Raw genomic sequence first — 22,815 nt, 5'->3', positions numbered from 1 at the left:
CCAGGCTCTCTACCTTTCTCATTCCACACCAGCTCCTTTTGTATTTTATCCATGTCATTCTTTCATGGCCTTTTACATGCCAATGACAGTCAAATGTACCCTCCCAAGCTTGGACTGTTTCTAAAAGTTCCTTGCCTACAAGAGTTCCAATACTAAACACACAGTATCTACCCAACAACCATGATCCTCTTCCAGGATTTCTTATTTTGGTAAATGATAACAACAGTTTCGTAAGTCAGATATTTAGGGGTCATCCTTGTAAATGTGTCTTCCTTTCCTCCCCACCCATCTACAAGAAAGTCCTATCAGTTTTGCCATCTAAATACTTCTTGAACCCATCCATGTGTCACCGTCTCTTTCTTAGCATCCTACCCGAAGCTGTGATCATCTCCCACCTAGACTATGGCAATAACCTCCCAACTCCTCCCTCCATGGCCATTCTACTATCCCCTTCAGCCCAGCCTCTGTGCTGCAGACAAAGGGATCTATTTTTTTAAGTTAGATTCATGGGGTGCATGTGCAGGTTTGTCACAGGAATATATTGTGTGACACTGAGGTTCAGGCTTTGTGTGAATGTGTCACCAAATAGTGAACATTGTACCCAATAGGTAGCTTTGTGACCTTTGTCCATTTTCTTCCCTCCCTGCTTTTGGGACCCCCGGTGTTCTATTGTTCCCATTTTTATGTCCACTTGTACCCAATGTTTGTCACTTATAAGCAACAGCATGCAGTGTTTGGTTTCCTGTTTCTGCATAAATTCACTTAGGATAATGACCTCCAGCTACATCCATGTTGCTGCAAAGGGCATCATTTCTGCTTTTTTATGGCCACGTAGTACTCCATGGTGTATATGTACCACATTTTCTTTACCCGGTCCACCATTGATGGGCGCCTGGGTTGATTCCATGTTTTTGCTCATGTAAATAGTGCTGCAATAAACCTGCAAATGTAAGTGTCGCTTTGGTAGGCCAAAGGGATCTTCTTAAGCACAAATTTTCAAGCACAAATTGCTTTATGCTTTATCTCTCAACTCTACTTTAAAAATGAAACTTCAAAAACTCCACTCTCAACTTTTGAATTTTTTATTTTTTGCTTTTAAATAAAGACCAAGGCATATCGTATTCGCTGGATCTTTCTCCAGTTTCCCTTTATTGTTTGCCCTCCCCCCAGTCCCTTGTACCCGTTACAGTGTTTTGTTTCATTGTTTGGTTGTTCGGATGTCTTTTCACTGTTGTGCTCTCTTCAGCCACAGAATCTTTGCATGTGCTATTCCTTTTTATGTTGTCTTAGTTAACTGAAGACCCTACAGTGAAGCAGACTAACATATCTGCCATCTCCCATATTTACTTTTCTAGTGACAAGAGCATTTAAAATCTGCTTACTTAACAAAAATCCGTGATACAATGTAATTTTATTACTGTAGTAATCATGTTGCACATTAGATCTCTAGACTTGATCCTATATATCTGCCTCTTTGTATTCTCTGACCTACATCTCACCCTGCCCCCCCACTACCCATTTTTATTCTCTATCTGCATATATTTGACCATTTTTTTAAGATTCCAAATATAAATGAGATCATTATGCGATATTTTTCTGTGTCTGGCTTATTTCACTTAACACAAAATATGCTTATAAAATAAGATGGAAAAATAATACATAATTATATTTTCTATGAAATTTTAATTTTCTTAAAATCAAACAAATATGTGTGTTTTTATATGTGTTTGTGAGTTTATACACACAGAAAAAAAAAGCCTAGACATATACTCCTAGGTCCATAAATAGAAATATCTTGGAGGTGAAATCATAGTGGATATTTCTCTTCTTCACATTTTTGTTTTCTATATTTCGTACGTTACATATGGTACTGCTTTAGTTGTTGTAAGCATTAACAATGCAACTGTAAAGTGTAAAACAATGTTTTAAGAGATCAGTGACACAGACGTTAGATCTGGGAAGAATGGTGACAGGAAGTCCCTCTGACTTATTCACACTAGGGTAAGAAGGATGGCGGGATGTCATGGCGGCTGGGCAAGTGTGAATGTGTGTCAGGAGTATGGTGGTTTCCTCATCTCCATCCGGCACACATTTTAATAACGACACCAGGAAACCTTCTCTAGGGCCATCCTGAGCATGTAAAAATGACTGGCCATTAAAAACATGACAAGTAAAAAGAAAGCTGGAGACTACCATTTGGGTCTATTTTGCTTTGGGCCAAACTCTGCATTTGTCTCTCTTAGCCCTATGATCCAGTAAACCATGCTCCTATCAGAAGTGAAACCTCTTCTCCTCTGAAACTGGATTTAAAACATCAGGATTATGTGTTATGTTTTTCCGGGGTCTTGGACAGGCTTTGGAAAATTAGAGGAAAGGGAGATGGAGGGATGGAGGGAGAAAGAGACTGAGAAAGAGGGAATCATTTTTGTAATTGTTGCTCCACTTTAAGACCAAAATGACTCAAAAGTTTTATAAAACTGTACAAACATTTTAACAAACACTACTAATTTTTTAAAAATCCAGAGGTGTAATAAGCACTTGTCAGGAAGTGAGCCAAGGTGGATCCTCAGCATGGCCTACTGAGCAGCCAATGTACATCTTATTGACTTACACAGTCAGAGAGACATGAGTTTGACATCTACCTCCTCTAGACACTTTGTGACTTTGGACAAGTTACTGAAATGCATTTCTCTATGCCTCAGTTTCTACATCATACTTACTTTGAGGAGTTGTTATAAATAATAGAAATTTTGGATGCAACATACCCAACAGATGAAGTACTTAATCATAATTATTTTTATCAAAGGACTTTTATCTTAATCCAAACTTGAATGTTTTGTGCTTTGGAGTGGATTTTGCTGGAAACAGAAAATAGTAATATTCTGGTGATCATCAGGTATTATAATCTCAAACCTATGAACCATCAACAATTATCAAGAGTTCTGCTGGACTTATGAGAGAGTTTAGGTCTCTGAGTTTATGGAAAGTTATCTGAAAGTTGTGCAGTTTATGCATCTAGTTGTTGAAAATCCATCTTTTTGTTAAGCTGGACAACAGAGAAGCATTTTATTTCTTCCTCTCCCTCACCATTTTGATTCCTTGCCATCCATCATCATCATATAAAATGTTTTTATTTTTTTCTTTTTTCGAGACAGCTGAGTCTTACTCTGTCACCCAGGCTGGAGTGCAGTGGCGTGATTAAAGCTCACTACCACCTTGAACTCCTGAGCTCAAGTGACCCTCCTTTCTAAGCCTCTCAGAGTAGTTAGGACTACAGGCATGTACCACCATGCCTAGCTAATTTTTCTCCTTTTTTTTTTTTGAGACATTATCTTCCTATCTTGCCCAGGCTGGTCTCAAACTCCTGGCTTCAAGTGATCTTCCTGCCTTGGACTCCTAAAGCATTGAGATTACAAGTGTGAGGCACTGTGCCTGGCCAAAATGCCTTTAAATGAAGCACTATTTGGCATTATGACCAATGCCCATGTGGAGGAATATTAAAATAAGCATTCTTATAAAAGTTGTGGTTTTTTGCAAAAGTTTGTTGAAAACCGTGTTTACAACAATCCATGATGTTCTCTGTATTTCTCTCTTGCCCCAAGACCAGTAGAAGTCATGCTCCTCCCGATCAGCAGGTTTGATTTAGCTTGTGGGAATGCTGAGGTATATAATTCTTTATTTTTCTTCTTTTTCTTGCTATTAGAAAACACACTGCAACATTCTAGAAAGAGTGTTGGGCATTTCCTAAGCATTTTGTGTATTTACCTCCATCCTCTATTCCTCATATACTTTATAAATATACTCTATCACTTTATATATTCCATATCCTCTATATTCCTCATATCCTCTAGGCATAGACTCTATTGTGTATTTATCCTAGGATCATCCTATTTTTCCTTTTGCTGTAAACTTTTTATTTAAATTACACTTTTTATGTGTGTGCCTTTATGTAAAGCATCTGAAAGCATTTTTGGAAAAAATATCGTTAAGAAAGAAGAAAGAAAGAGAGGGCAGAAATATGGAAGGGATGAAGCAAGAAAGAAAATCATAGAATATATTAATCAACAAAAGCCAATACATAAGTAATAAACAAATACAACCCTTCAAGGTAAGTACCATGTAGAAACTGTGTCTACTAAAGTCATATATGTGGCAGAACTGTAATAAAAATATTTTGATTATAATAGATCAAGAATTAGGAAATAGATGTTCGAGAAAGGCATTAAATATCTGTGGAATGTAAGGGTCATTATCATGGAAAATGGATTTCCAGCAGGGCTATTAATCTTTCCTAAGTGAATGAATATCAAAGCTAAAACCAGAGCTTAGACCTTTCAATAGTTAGTTAAGACTTTTCAGGCTAAGCAAAAGCAATTCTTAGTATTGTACTCTGCTGTGGTATTAGAGACTGTGACTCTCCCATCCTTTCCCTCAACCTTGAGTAAGTATGGCGAGCAGGGAGTGAGGGTGCTGTGACTGCAGGACCCTTCACCATCCTGAAAGCCTGCAATGGGTTTGATACTCTAACAGAGGGTAAAAAAGTCAGCTTGCAAGCAAGCAAATAAAAGATACTAGATCAAAAAGATCCTTTTAAAGACAGTACATACACCAGCCCCAGGGTATTTCAAATATTTATAATTCTCTACATATTTAATCTTTAAGAGTTCTTGAGATGCTATGTTCAGAATTTGATGCTAACATACCCCAGCTCAGTGCTGATACTATCAAAGTCACTGAAGGAACATAGGAGAGAGATGAAGGAAATATATGAAAAAGACAAAATAATAAAAACTCCTAAGGCAGTCCACAAGACGACAGTCACAGAATGACAGAATTGAAAGAGACCTAGGAAATCTCATCCCTCTCTTTCACAAAGGGAACACTAAGGCCTAGGGAGATTTCCCAGCATGTTCATATTACTCAGAACTGGATATCTTTGGGGAAAGAAACTTCGTGCTTTCAAATAAGATGAGCAAACAGTGATTTACAAGAAATGCAGAATATAACTCTAATGCCACAGGTCAGAAATGTGACAATTATTACATAAACTGGGCTGGCCCATACTTTTATGCTTTAGCCAACAGGGTAAAATACTAGCTACATAAATTAGCAATTCCAGCTATCAATCAGTACATATTTATTATGGTTTTTTCTCTGAGCCACACTAGAAAAAAGAGGAGGAAGTTAGGAGAAGCCCATGGTAAGGACATGATCTCTGGCTTCAGAGAACTTCCATTTTAACTGGGAAGATGAGGAAATCACAGAAAAACATAATGATTCAGGATGATCCAGCGGTATGTAAGTTGTATAGCATTCATGTCCATGCTACAGTTTCTCTTGTCTGGCCCTGATTTTTTGAAGGCCTTAATCTCTTCTGTAAAGCTCTAGAGGTGCTCATCCAGTGTCTGTTTTACTTGTTAACTGCCAACTCATTTTCCCAGTGAAGCTCATTCCATTTAAAAACATTCCGGTTATTTCACAATGTATACGTAATTCAAAACATCAAATTGTACATGATAAATATATACAAGTTTTTCTGTCAATTACAGAAATTTAAGAAGAACATTCTAAATGGTAAAAATGTCCCATTTATATTTAGCCTGGACTCTTTTCCTTTTTCTTTTTCTTTTTTTTTTTTTTTTGAGACAGTGTCTTTGTTGCCCCGGCTAGGGTGCAGTGGCATAATCACGGCTCACTGCAACTTTGATCTCCCAGTGCTCCGGTGATCTCCCCACCTCAGCCTCCCAGGTGGCTGGGACTACAGGTGTGCACCACCACACCTAGCTAATTTTTCTAGTTTTTGGAGAGAGAGGATTTCACCATGTTGCCCAGGATTGTCTCGAACTCCTGGGCTCAAGCCATCTACCCACCTCAGCTTCCCAAAGTGCTGGGATTATAGGATTGAGGCTAGGAGAACCCTGATTCTCCTTCTATGCCACAGTCATTGGATGTTTTAAGATACTCATGGAGGCTTTCTTCTACCAGACCCTGAATTCCTTCAGTCACTTCTAACATACCATGAATCCAGGCCCCTCCACTACCTGAGTGCTCTCCAGACCCCAACCCAACATTCCAGGTGTGAGTTCACTGGCTCAGAATGAGTGGGATGATTGCCTCTTGTTCTGAAAAGTCTATGCTATTTCTATTCCTGTTGCCTAAGATTGCATTAATATTTTGGCGTCTCCATCACACCGTTGACTCATACTGAGCTTAAAGTCAATTAAAACCCCTGCATCTTTTTCACATGTGTTATTGATAAATTCCCCTCCAATTATTCATGTCTGCAATTGTTAGTGATTTTCATTTTTAAATTTACATTTGTGCCTGTTAAATTTCATCACGTTACTTTTAGCCCATTGTTGCAGCTTTTGGAACATTTTTTGGACTCATTTTTAGCTCTTTTTCCCAGCTCTGTGTCACGCACAGGTTGATTTGGCCATATGCATTATCCAAGTTAAGAACAAACGTTGATTAACCTTAGGCCAAAGCCAGGATTCAAGAGTGAAATTCTTTTAAGGTAGAACCTATTCATTAGTTATAAGTCTTTAGGTCTTGTCGGTAAAAGTGGATTTGAACATGAGGCATCCTGAGATTGGACAGCAGTGATCATAAACGAGAATTTCCTTGGAACCATTGATAACAGGAAACCAAGCAGATCTATGTCATGCATTTGAGATATATTGTTGTTGTTGTTTGTGTATTTAAGAGAGGGTCCTCCAATGATAATTCATAACAGAGGTCAGGTTTCAGCTCTTTGGGCAATGGTAACTGGCAAGAATTATTAGGATTCAGTATAGCAAATTAGAGTTGGAGAGGAACTACAGTTATTGATGGAAATTGGTTAAAATAAATAGAAAATTTATAAAGAAAGAGAAATAGATAAAGCCCATATGGGCAATCCTGAAAAGTCTGTATAATACTCAGGATTAATCTCTGGCACTGTGGCTCCTGAATCCAGAAGGCAGTACAGTGTCAATTACCACCAGATGATGTGACTCAATATATTTCTTGTCGCTAGGGATAAAATTGCAGTTGGACCTATGGTTGGGATCCATTGGATCCAGATGTGAACAGCTGGAGCAGTCACCGAAAAGCTCAATCAGAAACAAATACGCTATGCTTAATTAACATATGATCCCACATTTTTTATAGGAAAAAAATAAGGAACCTAGTAAAACATATATGTATGTATAAAACTTACTTAGATTATCATAGCTTGGATCTACAAACAGCAATTCTATTAAGGGGGGGTGGAAGAAGGGGGCATAATACTAATTTTACTTTATTTATTTTTTCAATGAACTCTTTGACCCAAAACGAGTCACTGAGTTTCTATGAACTGTAGTTTTCTTATCTGCCAAGGGGACCTAAAATGATCTGCTTTGCAGGGTTTTGTTTTGTTTTGTTTTTGAGATGGAGTCTCACTCTGTTGCCCACGCTAGAGTGCAGTGGCATGATCTCGACTCACTGCAACCTCCACCTCCTGGGTTCAAGCAATTCTCTGTCTCAACTTCTCTAATAGCTGGGATTACAGGCACCTGCCACCATGCCTGGCTAATTTTTGTATTTTTATTAGAGACGGGATTTCACCATGTTGGCCAGGCTGGTCTTGAACTCCTGACTTCAGGAGATCCACCCACCTTGGCCTCCCAAAGCGCTGGGATTACAGGCATGAGCCACCGCTCCCAGCCACTTTGCAGTGTTTAGTAAAGATAAAAACTACAAATAGTCACCTGGCACATCATGGTCACTCAACTAATGATAGCTCTTACAAAAGAAAAATAAATGGGAAAAAGATCATGAAAATGGAGAAATCAAAGATTGGTATGATTTCAAACCTGAATGACTAAAAGAATAGATTAAAAATTATCTCAGAGAATTGTTTTCAAAAGCCATCCTGAAGCAAAATTTTTGCCAGCCATTTATGTAGCAGGAGCTTCTAAAAAATGATGTTCAATTCAATCCCCCATAGGGTTCCATTTTGGTAACGCTTAATTAGCTATAATTATATGTTACTCTATATACTTGAAAGATATCCGCAGATTTCTTTAAGAATATTCTGAATTTGGGCTTCCCACCCATCTACACTGACCTTCACCCCTTCATTTCAAATCAGTGAGGCTACACTGTGTTCAAAGCATCCCACGTCCTCTCTTTTTCTGTCACTTGCTAGAACTAGGGAGAGCGCGAGCACAGCCCCCGCTGGTCCCAGGGCAGAAAGCAGGCAAGGGAAAAGGCATCTTCGGGGTCTCCAGTAATTCTTCATCTGCTCTTTTACTGTTCTGGGATCTGTATGATAAAGGATGGTGCCTGTGTGGGCCGTACCCCTTGCTGCCTTCCTAAAGATGAATAACCTGGCTCAGATTAATAATTAAAAGTGCACTGGGGAGTCATTCATGGGAAGAGACAAGGTTTGTCTTGTTCCTGCCCCTTTCAAAGCGTGCAGAGCTCAAGTGCAGAGGAAGAACTAGAAGGCAGGACAAAAGTGCACTTTGGGGAGCTGGTGTCCAGGCGAGGCGCCTTCCTGCCACTGTGATTTCCTCTGCAGTCTCGCTGTGTTAGGCCGGCGCAAGGCCACACCCTCTCCACTCTGGTTCCACCCTGTTCTTTCCCATCACCCAGGTTCCACTGAGTTTAAAATGAAATTACAAATCACTGCAATGATAGCCCCGCTGTTGCATTTTAAGCACTTGGCGCTCCTTATACTGTTGCTGAAATGCCCATGCCAACGTGTTACAAAAGCACATTCATTAGTGAAGACTTCCAAATTCCTCAAAGTCGTGCATTCCTCCAGAGTTGCCTTGCTACTTGACTCTCCAGTCTGGCCAGTCTAAACACGCTGCTGCCTTCCTGACTCAGAATCCTTCTTCCAGCCTAGAATGTGACTGGCAGAGCAGGAGCTGCTGGCTGATAAACGCATCTGAGAGTCTGGATTGCAGGGCAGCACAGACCTATGGGAAGGACTACACTCACAGGAAAATATGTCAGAAAGGAATGGCTTGGGTGGGGTGGGAGGGAGGCAGCACCGGGTAAGCGGAGTCCTTTTTCAGACAAGGATTAGGCTGTGACTTTTCTGTGGTGTTTGGGAAGTTACGGCTATGGCAAAAGGGGCACACCTTGGGAACTGAGATGGGACCATAGCTCTGTCTTCCTCCAGATGGTTTTCTGTGCCATCCCTGCAAGCAACAACCAAGGACAAGAAACCTTGTGAGCAGGGCTCCCTTGGGGTGCGGGGGCAGCGGCAGCTGTATCACGGTATTTCCCATTCACTCCAAGCCAGCGCTCAGTGAGGCAGCCAAGTGGAGCTGCCCAGTGTGCTGTACCCACTCATTTGACTTATTAGCAAGATGGTAATTATGTTGGGAAAAGATGAAGAGCAACATGGGGGAGGCAAAGGAAGGAATTTGTTGGGATGGGATGCCAGCCCCCATCCACCTTGGTGTAGGTGACTAGGAGAGAGAGGAGGAGGAGAGAGAGGAAGGTGGACAGTAATCTGCAAATCTGCAATTGTGCCTGAACATCTTGTGTTCCTTTTTGGAAACTTGCTTACACAAAATGGCCTCTACAATCAGGCCGTCTACCCACTCATCCTTATGAAACAGTTACCTAAGCAAGGCCCAAAGGGACCCCTTTTAATAAGGAGAGTGTACTTGTTTCTTATGGGTGTTTCTTGGGGACAGTTACAACTGCCTATTGCTTTTAACTAACTTAATGGTGTCTCTTGCAAGAGAGTTAAAGCTAAGTGTGTGCTAAATTTAAGAAAGCTGGTCGAAAGTCTTGTCCACCAGAGAGGGAAAGTTATTCAAAATAAGAAGCATCCTTTACAGGGTCATTCAAAAATCTTCGCTGAAGACCTATTATGCCCTGGGCGTTGTCCTAGATGATACTTCTGTGTCATTTACATTCTTGTATGAGGGTAGAAAATAAATAAGTGAATAAATAAATAATTTTAGATGGTAAAAAACAATGTGGGCATTTTAGATTGTGTGGTGAGTAAACAGCTCTGTGAGTAGCTGGTGGTGTTTTTGCCAAGAGCCGGTTGATAAAGATATAATAGCTGAAGAGCAAAGCTAAGCACCCACACTGGGGGAAGTGGTATTCCTGGTAGAATGCAAAGCCATGGAAAGACTCTAAGGTGGAAATGAACTTGGCATTCTGAGGGACAGCAACAAGACAAGAAGGGCTGAGCAAAAGGAGGACAGAAGCGAGGCAACAGGAGCAGGCAGCGGGGAAATCACAGGCCACGTGGAGTCGTTTACATTTTATTCCAAGAAAATGGGAAACTATTAAAGGGTCTTAATCAAAAAGGTGGCATGATCAAGTTCATGTTTTCAAAGCATCCCTCTAAATGCTGAATGGAGAATACATCAAACAGGGACAAGAGAGAATGTGGAGAAGGTGGGAGACAGGGGCTGGCTATTGAGCCAGGCAACAGATATATAAAGTCTGGCACTCAAAACAGAATAGTTGGATTACAGAAGAGGTGTCCCCACAGCCTAGAGGTACTAGGTCTAAACAGCTGCTGTACATGCCTATTTCACGTTGGCCGTTGGCTGTGTGCTCTAACAATGCTACTTTACTTAACGCCTACTAGGCTCTGTGAGGTTGGGACCCCCATTTTATAGATGGAAACTCAAAGACATGAAGTGACTTGCTTTTTCATCTCACCTAATAATAGGTAGTAGAAACAGAATTTGAACCTAGGAGTCACATCTGAAGTTCACGTTGTCCCCGTTAAATCACACTGCCTCTAGTCTGGGGAGCTTAGATGCTGCTCATGTTATCAGGCACCAGATTAAGCACAGGACTCTAGTCTGGATTACTGTTCTATCCCCAAACCTAGAACAGTTCTTGGCAGATAACAGGTATCTAAAAATGTGTCTGAGAACACAAATGGATGAATAAACAAATGAAGTTCTCAGGTATTAAATTCAATTGTTAACAATAATAAAACACCTTTTTCTGCATGCAGGAAATATTGATCCCAAAACCAGGCTGAGTCTGAAATGAAAGTCAAGTATTACTTGGAAAGTACTACGTCTTTACAAGAGGAAAGACGCAGAGATGGGAAAGAGGGCAGAGACTGTATCATTCAAGGATGACTTGCCTACGACATCATACAGTAAATAAATGACAGGTGGTTACAGAAGTCTCACCCCTCACCGTCAGCCCAAGGAAATGTAGTCCGTCCTGGGGAAAAAATCAAAAGGCCTGAGCTTAAATCCCAGAGATAATTATTAGTAGTCTCCAACGTCCTCATCTGAAAAGAGGAATGGTATTATCCACCCCAGAGTGATGTAGTGCAGATGAAATAAAGAATTGTGAAATAGCTAAGAACAAGCACTGGGCAAATAAAAATTTTGATGAGTTTGTTAGATCTCAGTTTTATTGATGATATTATTTCATCATATATTCTTCAATTTGTTCTAAATATTACTAGTCTACCCATGCAGAACAGAAGTATATAATTTACTCAGAATTCTGAATCTTCTAAAAATATATATACCCTTGACAAATGTATTTTGGGCAGTTTCTTTGGAAAATCTACTATCCATTAATCCATATAACTTCATTCATGCATTTATTAATTGAACAAGTACTTTTTAAAAATATACAAATACAACATAATTGATATTTTGACTAAGTCATGAGGACACAGGGCATGGCATTGAGGATCTGAGGGACATATATTCACAGGAGTCTTTGATGACTTGGAGTATAGTGTGAGATAGAAAAAAAAAATGCATTGTCTATGCCTAGTCCAGAATGATGGAAGGTCCTCACCTGTTGATGGTTATTTTTAGCTTGCAGTGATCATTGCCCAAAGTCTAAGCGTCAGTGCTTTCTTTTGTGCTTTCCAGATGGTTCTCAGGGTGTCAAAGAGAAAATGGTCAGATAACCCTGCTAAGGTTGGATGTGCTGACTACTCAGGGTTTTCTCACTGCTCTTTTACATGTATGAACTTCTTGCCAAATCCACCATAAATCCTTCAGTCAAGGCACCCGATCTTCTTCATGTGTTTATTCCTAGCTCTGTTTATCACAGTTAAATCTCTAGTGACACAAACAAAATGTCAACTAGTATGCCTCCTTATACCTAAAAATTTAGTGAGATTGGCTTGAAACCCCATTTATACATCCTCTTGAGGGTCAAAGCCCATCCATCTCATTATTTTATTATTTTAATTCCTGGAAAGCTTAAATTAAAGTCTGCTTGTTTTCTCGCTTGTGATCTCTTCAGTAAGTCATATTGTTTCAGACAAGAAACTCATATCTTTACCAATTTTTCCAAAAGAAGATATAACTCCCATATAAATACACAGGACTGCAGAAGACTTTTGAAGGAGCTGAAAAGAGAGTTTAGAGAGGAGTGGTGGTTAAGGGGAGAAATATTTGCCCAGGCAAAGCAGGCAGAACAGTAGAATTTTAGACAGTCTTTTTCTCCCAAAGTCCTTTTTTTTTCTCTGCTATTTTGAGTTCCTCTCTTAGCCCTTTGCCCTAGAGGTCCCCTATCCTACTACCCACTGATCTCGCCCTTTTGTTCTTCTCTATCCTCTACTCTTCTACACGCTTTCAGGGTAACAAATGAACTTACTTTCTGCATCTTACTTAGAGTAGCTTGTCTGCTTCTCTGTGACTCTTGCCACATCCGACGTACGGGCTCTTGCAGTCTGTTTCTATACCAAGTGTTCATCAAGATATTGTTTCAACTAAAGACACTGTCTCGTCCTCATAGGACATCGGGTGTTATCTATTAAAGTACTTGTCGGATTTCCATAGAGGTAGGTTCCTTGGGAGTGGCTCCAACCACGCCCTCTATCTCTTGTGTTTCTGTCCCTTTGTGTTCCAGCCGTAATGAATTCTTTGCAGCCAGCGCTCATTGGCACTTCCATATCATCTCATGTTCTTGTTCCAAAGCCTGGAAACATCAACATCTACTTTGTATAGATAAATCTTGCTTATTTTTAAATCAGCTGAGAAGCAGCCTTCTTTAAAAAATTTTTTTCTATCATTGAGCAATGTCATAGCCCCCCTCCTCTCAAAAGTTGGGATATTTCTGTCACATCTGTGTTAACTTCTACAATCAGCCTTATTGTTTATATTTTAACAGTTTGACCACTGTCTTCTCATCTCTACACCCCATGTCCACACACGGTATGTGTAATTCATACAATACCTTCACTAGTTGCTGAATGAACAAAAGAATAAATGAATTAGCTAACAAATAAATCAGTGATGTTGTCAATAACTGTCTCTTTCATTGTTTCTATAATAACAATATCTGTATTTTTAAAAGAAATAAACATGAGAATACAACAAGAATTACATATTTAGGTTTTCTTGGTTTTAAATTTTTTTGAATTGCCACAGCTTTAACAGCAACTGGATCAGTTGATTGCAAACACTGTGATGTGTTTTGGCCCTTGAATCCTATACATTATGGCATATGCAAAAAAGTCATAATTTCAAGATGATAACTTGAATGGAAACAGATGGTATTTCGGTACTGGCACACATAGATTCTTGCATCTTGCAGGTCATGTTCCCCACCCCCACCTTGGGAAAGTATTACATTTGCCATATTTCTTTCCCCACCTCCCTGTCTCCACCCCTCTGGCCATATGCTTCATAATGAGGGCACTTAAAATATCATAGAATTGGCCTGTCCTCATGATATTTGAAATGTGAAATGTGACAATATCTTAAACACATTTCAAACACATGGCTGCAAAGACGGAGGAAAAAGAAGCAATGAAGAAAGTTCACACCAAGTTATTTTGAGGGAAGGTCGGCTCGGAGGGAAGGGGTATCATGTTAGGGATTTCAGATAGAAAAACTGCCTGCTCTGCCATAATGCATGAAAGATGGTATTTGATGAATGTGTGATCGATGTTTCTGAGAAACAGACCATCAGTCGGGAAATATATATTTTAATTTATAGAAGCAAAGGGCCTGGGCCACCCAAAGAGTTTGGCGATCTGTTCTCTAGTCTGGAGAGCAGGCGAGAGAAAGGTCACCCATCTGCTTCCCTGGGTGTAATTCTGCTTTGCTGGGATCATCTGCCTGCAGGCCAGCCACGGACGAAACTTGGCTGGGCTTAGCTGTGTTGGCAGCAGGTGAAATATCAGATGGGAAGACAATAAATAATAAATGGGCCCATTTTTCATATTTGGATAGAGGGAAATGTTAATCAAGTAAGGGAAAGTTTAGATCCCTTGTTTCAAACAGCTAGGCTTTGATTAGTTCAAGATTGACCATTCCATCTCCAAAGGCCTTGGTATTTCTCTCCGCCAGAACATGGGGAAAAGCTAACCATATTAAAGCGTCTGTATATCTCTGTTCCGTTTAGAGGTTCAGCATTTATAGGTCCAGCTGGCCTTTTAATTCTCACTTGTCCTTAGAGTGAGCTTGATAGATGTGAGGTCTGCTCTCTTTCCATACTACTTTCTTCTAAAAACCAAAAAAATTATCCTACCCATGCTTCCACAGGGGTGTGAGTGCTTCCAGGAATTCACAGTGACCTGCAGTGAACACATATGTTAGAAAGAAGACCAAAATTCACAATAATCCTAGAAATCAAACATAAAACTTTAAAGAAATGTCAAGGCTTTTAGTAGCCCTCTTTGTCTATACCTCCAGATCCCTGGGAATATTTTTTCAGTCTCCTCTGTCATTTTTCCACTTGGGAAATTGTGGCAGACAGGTGCGGGAGAACATCCTTCTACAAAAGCATTGGCTGGTCTATCTGGCTTAGAAAAGCAAATAACTTCTCACTTTATGTCATTGCTTTCCCTTTAAGTGTCTATACTACAAATCCTGTCTTCCAACAGGACTGGAATTTTGAAATGGATAGATAAGATCCCAAGTGGAATTAGAGAAATTTCTTTTGGACATCCAACTAACTAGTGGTTTGTGGAACCAGTGCTGGCTACTGGGCTCAGAGGAATGAATTCCTTTAGTGGCAATGGAATATTTAACGAGGTATGCTGCAGTTGCTCATGAGCACTGATTGCAAATGTGGAACCTGAAAAAAGTCTGCAAATGTACCTCTTTCCATGTGTCCTTTACATTGACGCCACAGCGATTACCAATCTGATCATGGCACTTTTATGATCACAAATGGCTTCCTTCAGTGGCTCTTCATTGTCTATCAATAAAACTTTAACTCTTTGCTTTGCTTTCACCATCTCTGTAATGTTCTTCCCTTCATCACTCTACTCCACACAACTGTCTCCAAATTCTGTCCTCGAAAATGCTTGCCCTATTTTACCACCTGACTTTTCTATTTATTCCTCCCAGAGAACCCTCTAATACTGATTCTACGTGTTACCACCCTAGAGGCCTCCAAAGACCACTTCGAAGAAGACTTTTCTGATCTTCCCCTCCTGCAATGCCTTGATCTTCTCAGAAAGTTTTCAGTGCTATAGGAATGACTACCATATAATTCCTTGCGTTAGAAACATTTGGTCAGTTCTTTGATCTTGCCAGTTATATTGAAAACTCTAGGAAGGCAGGGACCTTTCACTTTGAAATGTCCCAATGCTTAGTGGAGTGTGTGTATTTTTATTTGTTCTTTTGTTTTATTTTATTTAGAGGCAGGGTCTCATCCTGTGGCCCAGGCTGGAATGCAGTGGCACAGTCATAGATCATTGAAACCTGGAACTTCTGCGCTCAAGCAATTCTCCCACCTCAACCTCCCCCAAGTAGCTAGGGCTACAGTCACTCACCTCCACACCTGGCTATATTTTATTTTTTATTATTATACTTTTAGTTTTTGTAGAGATATGTTGGCTAGGGTAGTGAAGTGTTTTGAACATAGTAGATGCTTAATAAATATTTGTTAATTAGTGGATTTTAATTTAGTAAAGAAGATAATATAACACAAACTTCTAAGATGTTTATTGATATTCTAAGCAACACGCTTGTCACCTACAGAATGAATTGTTTGCTTTTAAATGCTGCCTGGAAAAGAGATTAATTGCTCTGGTTAAATTAACTTGTACAGCTGATAGGTGAGACTCCAGACATAGAAAAGAAAACTAGTATAAGCTCATAAATTTAACATTCTAAATAAGAAATGTTGCGTTCTGGAAGAGATGTACCAGCTTACAGCCAGGTTCAAGCCCTGTATCATAGATATCTATCAGGAACAATATAGTTTCACCATGACAACTGCAGAGGGCAGTTCTGGCCTCCTTTCCTAGGTTGGATTGAGGACTAGTTTCCAAGAGGCATCAAATCGAATATGATGTGTAGAATTCAACTGGCAGGTTAAAAGGGCTTGGTTTTCCTGCGAGGTAACTAGCGTTAGTGAAAGGTACAGAAAACAAAGTACAGACAATCTCGTTTCCAGTATTCAAAGGCAGCAGAAGAGGTGTGAGCTGAGGTTAATTCACAGCTGATGATGCAACTAAATAAAAATGAACAGATGTGATGAGTGACTGTTGATTGAAAGCAATTTTTAAAAATTAGAGTTTATATATTTATTCAGATTAGCTTTTACCTAAGGCGCTATTTCTATCCACCCAGGACACCACAAGACACTTTGTCATGTCTTCATAGTCCTCTCTGTGCTGTGACAGTTTCTCGGATGTTTTTGATGACTTGACAGTTTTGAGAATTAATGGTCAGGTATTTGGTCAAGTGTCCCTCATATGGGAGTTGTCTGATGTTTTTGTAGGCTGAGGTTATGTGTTTGGGGAGGAAGACCCACAGAGGTGAAGTACCATTTTCATTCTATTACGCCCAGGGTATATACTATCTGCCTGGCTTAACATCATGGATGCTAATTGTAATCATCTGGCTGGGATAGTGTTTGCCAGGGTTCTCCACTGTGAAGTTACTGTGTTGTATCACTTTCCACACAATACTCTTTGGAAGAAAAGTGCTATGCACAACCTATACTTAAAGTATGAGGAGTTATGCTTCACCTCCTTGAAGGTGGAGTATCTACATAAATTATTTGGAATTCTTCTACAGGAGAGATTTGTCTGTTCTCCACTGTTTAATCATTTATTTATTTGTTCAATCACTTATTTATATCAGTATTAACTCATGTATAATTACTTTATACTTTACGTTATAATCCAATACTGCTTTATTTTCTTACTCAAATTGTTCCAGCTTTGGGCATTGGGAGCTCTTTCCATTCTTTTCTGTATACCTTTGATGTCTCTCCATTATTACACATGCATATTTAATTTTGTTTTGTTTTGTTTCGGCAGTTCCTTACCTTCTGGTACAAGATGGTCCAGGTTCATTTTGTATATTTCCAGTCCTGGCCCTAGAACTGAGATGGGATTGTTCCCCTGACCCCGTTCCCAGGTGGGAACTGGAATGGCTCGTTATATTCCGCCAATCACTGGCCACTCCTCACAGGAGGGGCCGGGCGAGCGAGCTAGTGCGAGAAGCAGAGTGAACAAACGCTGGAACTGGCTGGTTGCTCCTCTCTGGCCGGAGCAGACTTTGTCTGGGCCCCACAACAGCATTGAAACGTGTTATAACCGATGCTCTTTCAGCTCTGCCATGCGGGGACAGCCAAGTGCCAACCAGCTCAGTGGAAGGTCAGGGTGGCAGCCCTTGCCCTCCTGACACCCAGGTTCTTGTCTGGAGTCCAGGAAGAATGAAGTCACACGAACCGTTTGAAAGGTAATGAATTTGGAAGACTTTATTGAGAAGTGGGTGGCTCTCAGCAGGAAGGGGGGCTGGAAAGGGGTTGGGAAGGTGATATTTCCCTGAAGCCTGGCTATCTCCGGCTGGGCCCCTTCCCAGAAGCCACACCACCTGAAGTTAGGGCGTCCATCTGTAGTCTCCCAGGCTCAGCCACTTATAGCCGTGATGCTCAGCTGTGTGTGTTGCTCTACCACCTGAAGTCTTTTATGGGCACGGGATAGGGGCGGGGCAGGCCAAAAAGGCAACATTTGGGAAGAAAAACGGGTCCACTGTCTTCACTTAGGGCCACGGTTCCAGGATGGCGTTTAGCGGGGAGCCCAGCCCTTTTGTATCACATTCAGCCGGTTTCTCCAAGGAGCTCCCATTCCTTTGATTGAAGAATGGCACAGAAACCAAGATATCTGGATGGTAAGTAACCTCGTTGCCACTGGGTGAGGCCCTCTCAGCAGGCAGAACAAGGAAACATAGATTTGTTTGCTAACCTGTGTGTGTATATATAAATATCTATAAATATTTCAATGCATAATCATGTCTATTCTGCTAAGCTAATTATGAGCTCATACTGATGTGTGCAACTCAAGTATATTACCATTCGGGTGATTCTAGTCTCATCCCCTTGTTTGTAACTGCCGTTCCGATACTAAGAACCCTGCCTTACATCATCTGCCGTCCATTTATGTGATTGTTCAATGCCAGTGTTTCGTATAGTGGTTGCAGAATTATTAACCCATGTTGCCATGAAAAACAGCTTTATTAATTAGATTACGTTGCTGTGTAAAAGTTATTTTGCCTTTAGTTTTACAGACTCTGCACGTTTCCAAAATTACTTATATTAACACCGTTTTCTGAACCTCATTTGGTGAGGTTGTTTCATAAATCTGTAATACAATTCGATTATTTTCCTACAGTCTGCCTTCCATTCTAGAATCCTCCAACTACCTAAATGCCTTCATGTATAGATACACACACAAAAAAAATACTTTGCATACTTTAAGGTTCACTCTTCGATATATCTCTTGATCAATTACCATCTTTATTGTTTTGCCTTTTGCATTCTGTCATACAATTGAAATTATACCATATGTAATTCAGACTGGCTTTTTTCACTTAGCATCATGCCGTTGAAGTTCAATCTTTTTTGCTGGTTTTGATAGCTCACGTCACTATATTATTGACTAGTATTCGCGTCTATAAATGTACCACAATTTAGTAATCCCTTCACCTATTGAAGAATGTCTTTAAAAAATTTTTTTTTGTCCTTATGAATACAGCTCCTATACCTATTCATGTGCAGGTATTATATAAATATAGGGTTTCTTATATTTATAGAAACTAGGTAAACACCTAGGTGTACAATTGCTGGACAATATGGTAAGACTATGTTTAATTTTGAAAGAAACTGCTGAACTGTCTCCCAAAGTAGCAGTACCGTTTTCCATTTGGATCAACAGTGAGTAAAAGTCCCTGCTGCTCCACATCCTCTCTAGTGTTTGGTACTGCATTTTTTTTTTTTGCCATTCTGCTAGGTATGCAGTGGTATCTTATTGTTCTTTTAATCTGTGTATCCCAAAGGACAAATTATGTTGAGCGGCTTCTCATGTGTTTATTTGCCTTATGTGTCTTTTCTGTGGCAAGGTATTAATTCAGATATTTAGCCTATTTCCTAAAATGGAAATTAATTTCCTTATTATTAAGTTTTGATGTCTTTGTGTATTTTGTATATGTCTTCGTATATTGTAAGTGTTTACGCCTTTGTATATTTTGGATACAAGTCATTTATCAGGTGTGGTATGTAAATATTTCTCCTAGTCTGTACCTTGTCTTTTTACTCTTTTAACAGTGTCTTCCCTAGAGCAAAAATTTTTAATTTTAATAAGATACAAGTTATAAATTTTTTTCACGAATCATACTATTTATATTATGTTTGAATACTTATCAAACCCAACGTAATTTAGGTTTTCTCCCATATTTTCTTAAATAAATTTTATGATTTTGTATCTCACATTTAGGTCTATCATCCCCCTAGAATTTTTTTTTACACTTTTTGTAAAGTGTAAGGCTCTTTCTTTTTTCGTTTTCTTTTCTTCTTTCTTTTGGCGTGGGGACATCCAATTGTCCTATCATCCTTTGTTATAAATATTATACTTTCTTCATGAATTTACTTTAATGATGAATTTACTTTGTTACATCATTAGAGGTCAATTTACTATATTCACATGGATCTATTTTGGGCCTCTCTGTTCTGTTCAACTGATAATTTTTCCCCAGTACTTCCCTATCTTAATTACTCTAGTTTTATACTAAGTCTTGAAAAACTGGGTCATACAAGTTTTACACCTTTCTTCTTCAGTATTTTGTTGGTTATTCTATATCTTTTATTTTTCCATATAAACTTTAGAACCAGGTTGTTGATACTTACAAAAATACTTGCTGAGATTTTGACTGGGGTTGCATTGAATCTGTCAATAAAAAATAAATAGCTATCTTAATGTTGATTCTTTCAATCCATGCATATGGACTCTCTCTCTATTTAGATACCCTGATTGTTTTCATCTGTATTTTGTCATTTTTTCTGTGTATAGATCCTGTACATATGTGTTAGATTTATATTATAAGGGTTTATCTTGGGAGGAGGAGTTTTATTGTAAATGGTACTTATGAAGAAAATTAATATTTTATATTAACTTTGAATCCTGCAATCTTGTTATTCTCACTTATTAGTTTCAAAGTATTAATGTAAATTTGAGATTTTATAGAGTGACAGTGTTGCCATTGGTAAATAAGACATTTTTATTTCTTCCTTTTTAATTAGTATACCTTTTATTGTTATTATGCCTATCTTATTGCACTAACTAGAATTTCTGCAAATATTTTGAACAATGTTGGTAAGAGAAGACCTCTTTGCTTTGTTCTCAATTTTAGGGCAAAAACTTCTAGTGCTTCATTAAGTATGAGGTTAGCAACTGGTTTTTAAGTTGCCCATCAAGTTAAAGTAGTTTCCTTTTATTCCTAGTTTGCTGAGAATTTTTATCATGAATGAGTATTGAATTTTCTAAAATGTTCTTTCAGTGTTAACTGATAGGATCATACGATGTTTCTTCCTTAGCCTGTTGATATGGTAGATTACCTTGATGTATTTTCTAATGTTGAATCAGTTTTACATATCTGGAAAAAACTTTCATCTCACCATGATGCATAATTCTTTATAGGCATTGTTGAATTCGATTTGCTAATTTTTAAAAAGATTTTTGTGTTTATGTTTATGATAGCTATTGTAGCTCCTCTCCTTCCTCCTCCTCCTTCTGGTTTCAGTTTAGGTAATGTTAGCCTCATAGAATGGGTTAGAAAAATTTTTCTCTGCCTTTGTTTTCTGCAAAGGATTGTGGAAAATTAGTATTATTTTTCCCATATGTTGATAAAACTTCCCAGTGAAACAAGATGGACATAGTGCTTTCATTTTTGTGCAAGTTTTTATAAATTGTATTATTCTAAGAATTGGTGTATTTCACCTGCATTATCAAAATTTTTGCTCATAGATTTATTTATGGTATTTCTATGGCATCCTTTCAATGAGTGTCAGTGAGCTCAGTTTGTGTAACCTCTCTTTAATGTATGATATTAATGATTTGTGTCTTCTCTTTCATCCTTGTTTAGCCCAGTCTGATGTTTACCAATTTCATTCATCTTCTCAAAAATTAGCTCTTTTATCTTTTATAAGTATAGTGGCTTTTGGTCACTTTTGGGTTCCATTTGCATGGAATATCCTTCTCAGTCCTTTTTACTTTCAGTCTCTATGTGTTTTTATTAATGAGGTCAGTTTCTTGCTAGCAGCTTATAGTTGGGTCACACTTTTTATATTCATTCAGCCATTCTATATCTTTTAAGTGAGAAGTTTAATCCATTTATATTCAAGATTATTATTGATATGTTAAGACTTATTCCTGTCATTTTGTTAATTATTTTATGATTCTTATGTATATTTTTTGTTCCTTTTTTCTCTCATTATCACTGTGGTTTGGTCACTTTCTGTAGTGGTAATATTTGAATGCTTTCTCTTTATTTGTGTGGTTGTTCTACCAGTGGGTTTTATGCTTGTGTGTGTTTTCATGATGGTAGATACTGCTTTTTTTCTTTTTGGTGTAGGACTCTATTAAGCTTTGTAGGTCTGGTCTAATGGTAATGGATTCCCTCAGCTACTGCTTATCTGAGAAACACTTTATTTTCCCTTTGTTTATAAAGGTTAACCTTGCTGAGTGTAGTATCTTTGTTTGGCATCATTTGATTTGTTTCAGAATTTTGAATATATCAACCCATTATTTCCTGACCTGTGAGGTTTCTGTTTACACATTTATTGCTTATCATATAGGGATTCTCTTACAAGTGACTAGATGCTTTTTTTTCTTGCTGTTTTAGAATTCTCTCTTTGACTTTGACTTTTGACTGTTTGACTACTCCATGCAGTGAAGATCTTTCAAAGTTGGATCATTTTGAGAATTTCTGAGTTCCCTGTATCTGTATGTCTTAATCTCATGATATAATTGGGAATTTCTCAGCTATTATTTTCGTAAATATATTTTATACCTTTTTGGTTTTTTCTTCACTTTCTAGAACACTAAGAATTCAAATATTTGGGCACTTATGGTGTCCCATATGTCATGTTGGTTTTGTTCATTCTTTTTTATTATTTTTTTCTTTATTTTTGTCTGTTATTTCAAAAGACTTATCTTCAAGTTATGAATTTTTTTTCTTCTAATTGATGTAGTTTATTGTCAAATCTCTTAAATGTATATTTTATTTCATTCATTGAATTGTTTACTTCCAGGATTTCTGTTTGGTTCTTGTTTATGGTATCCTATCTCTTTGGCAAGTTTCTCACTTACATTGTGAATGACTTTTCTGATTACTTTATATTGTATATCTATATTTTTATCTCAGTGATCTTTTTAAGTATCACTATTTTGAATTTTTTGTGGCATTTTATAAATTTCTTTTTCATTAGAATCTCTTGCTGTAGAATTATTGTGTTTTCTTGCAGGTATCATATTTCCTTGCCTTTTCATGTTTCTTGTATCCTTATATTGACATCAGTGCATCTTATGTAACAGTCACCTCTAAGTTTTTGGATCCACTTTCATAGAAGAAA

The sequence above is a fragment of the Aotus nancymaae genome, unplaced genomic scaffold (assembly GCF_030222135.1).
Source record: "Aotus nancymaae isolate 86718 unplaced genomic scaffold, 86718_ANA_hifiasm-v0.15.2.pri h1tg000014l, whole genome shotgun sequence".
Classification (NCBI taxonomy): domain Eukaryota; kingdom Metazoa; phylum Chordata; class Mammalia; order Primates; family Aotidae; genus Aotus; species Aotus nancymaae.
The sequence above is the reverse complement of the archived record's forward strand: the minus strand, read 5'-3'. Positions refer to the sequence as shown.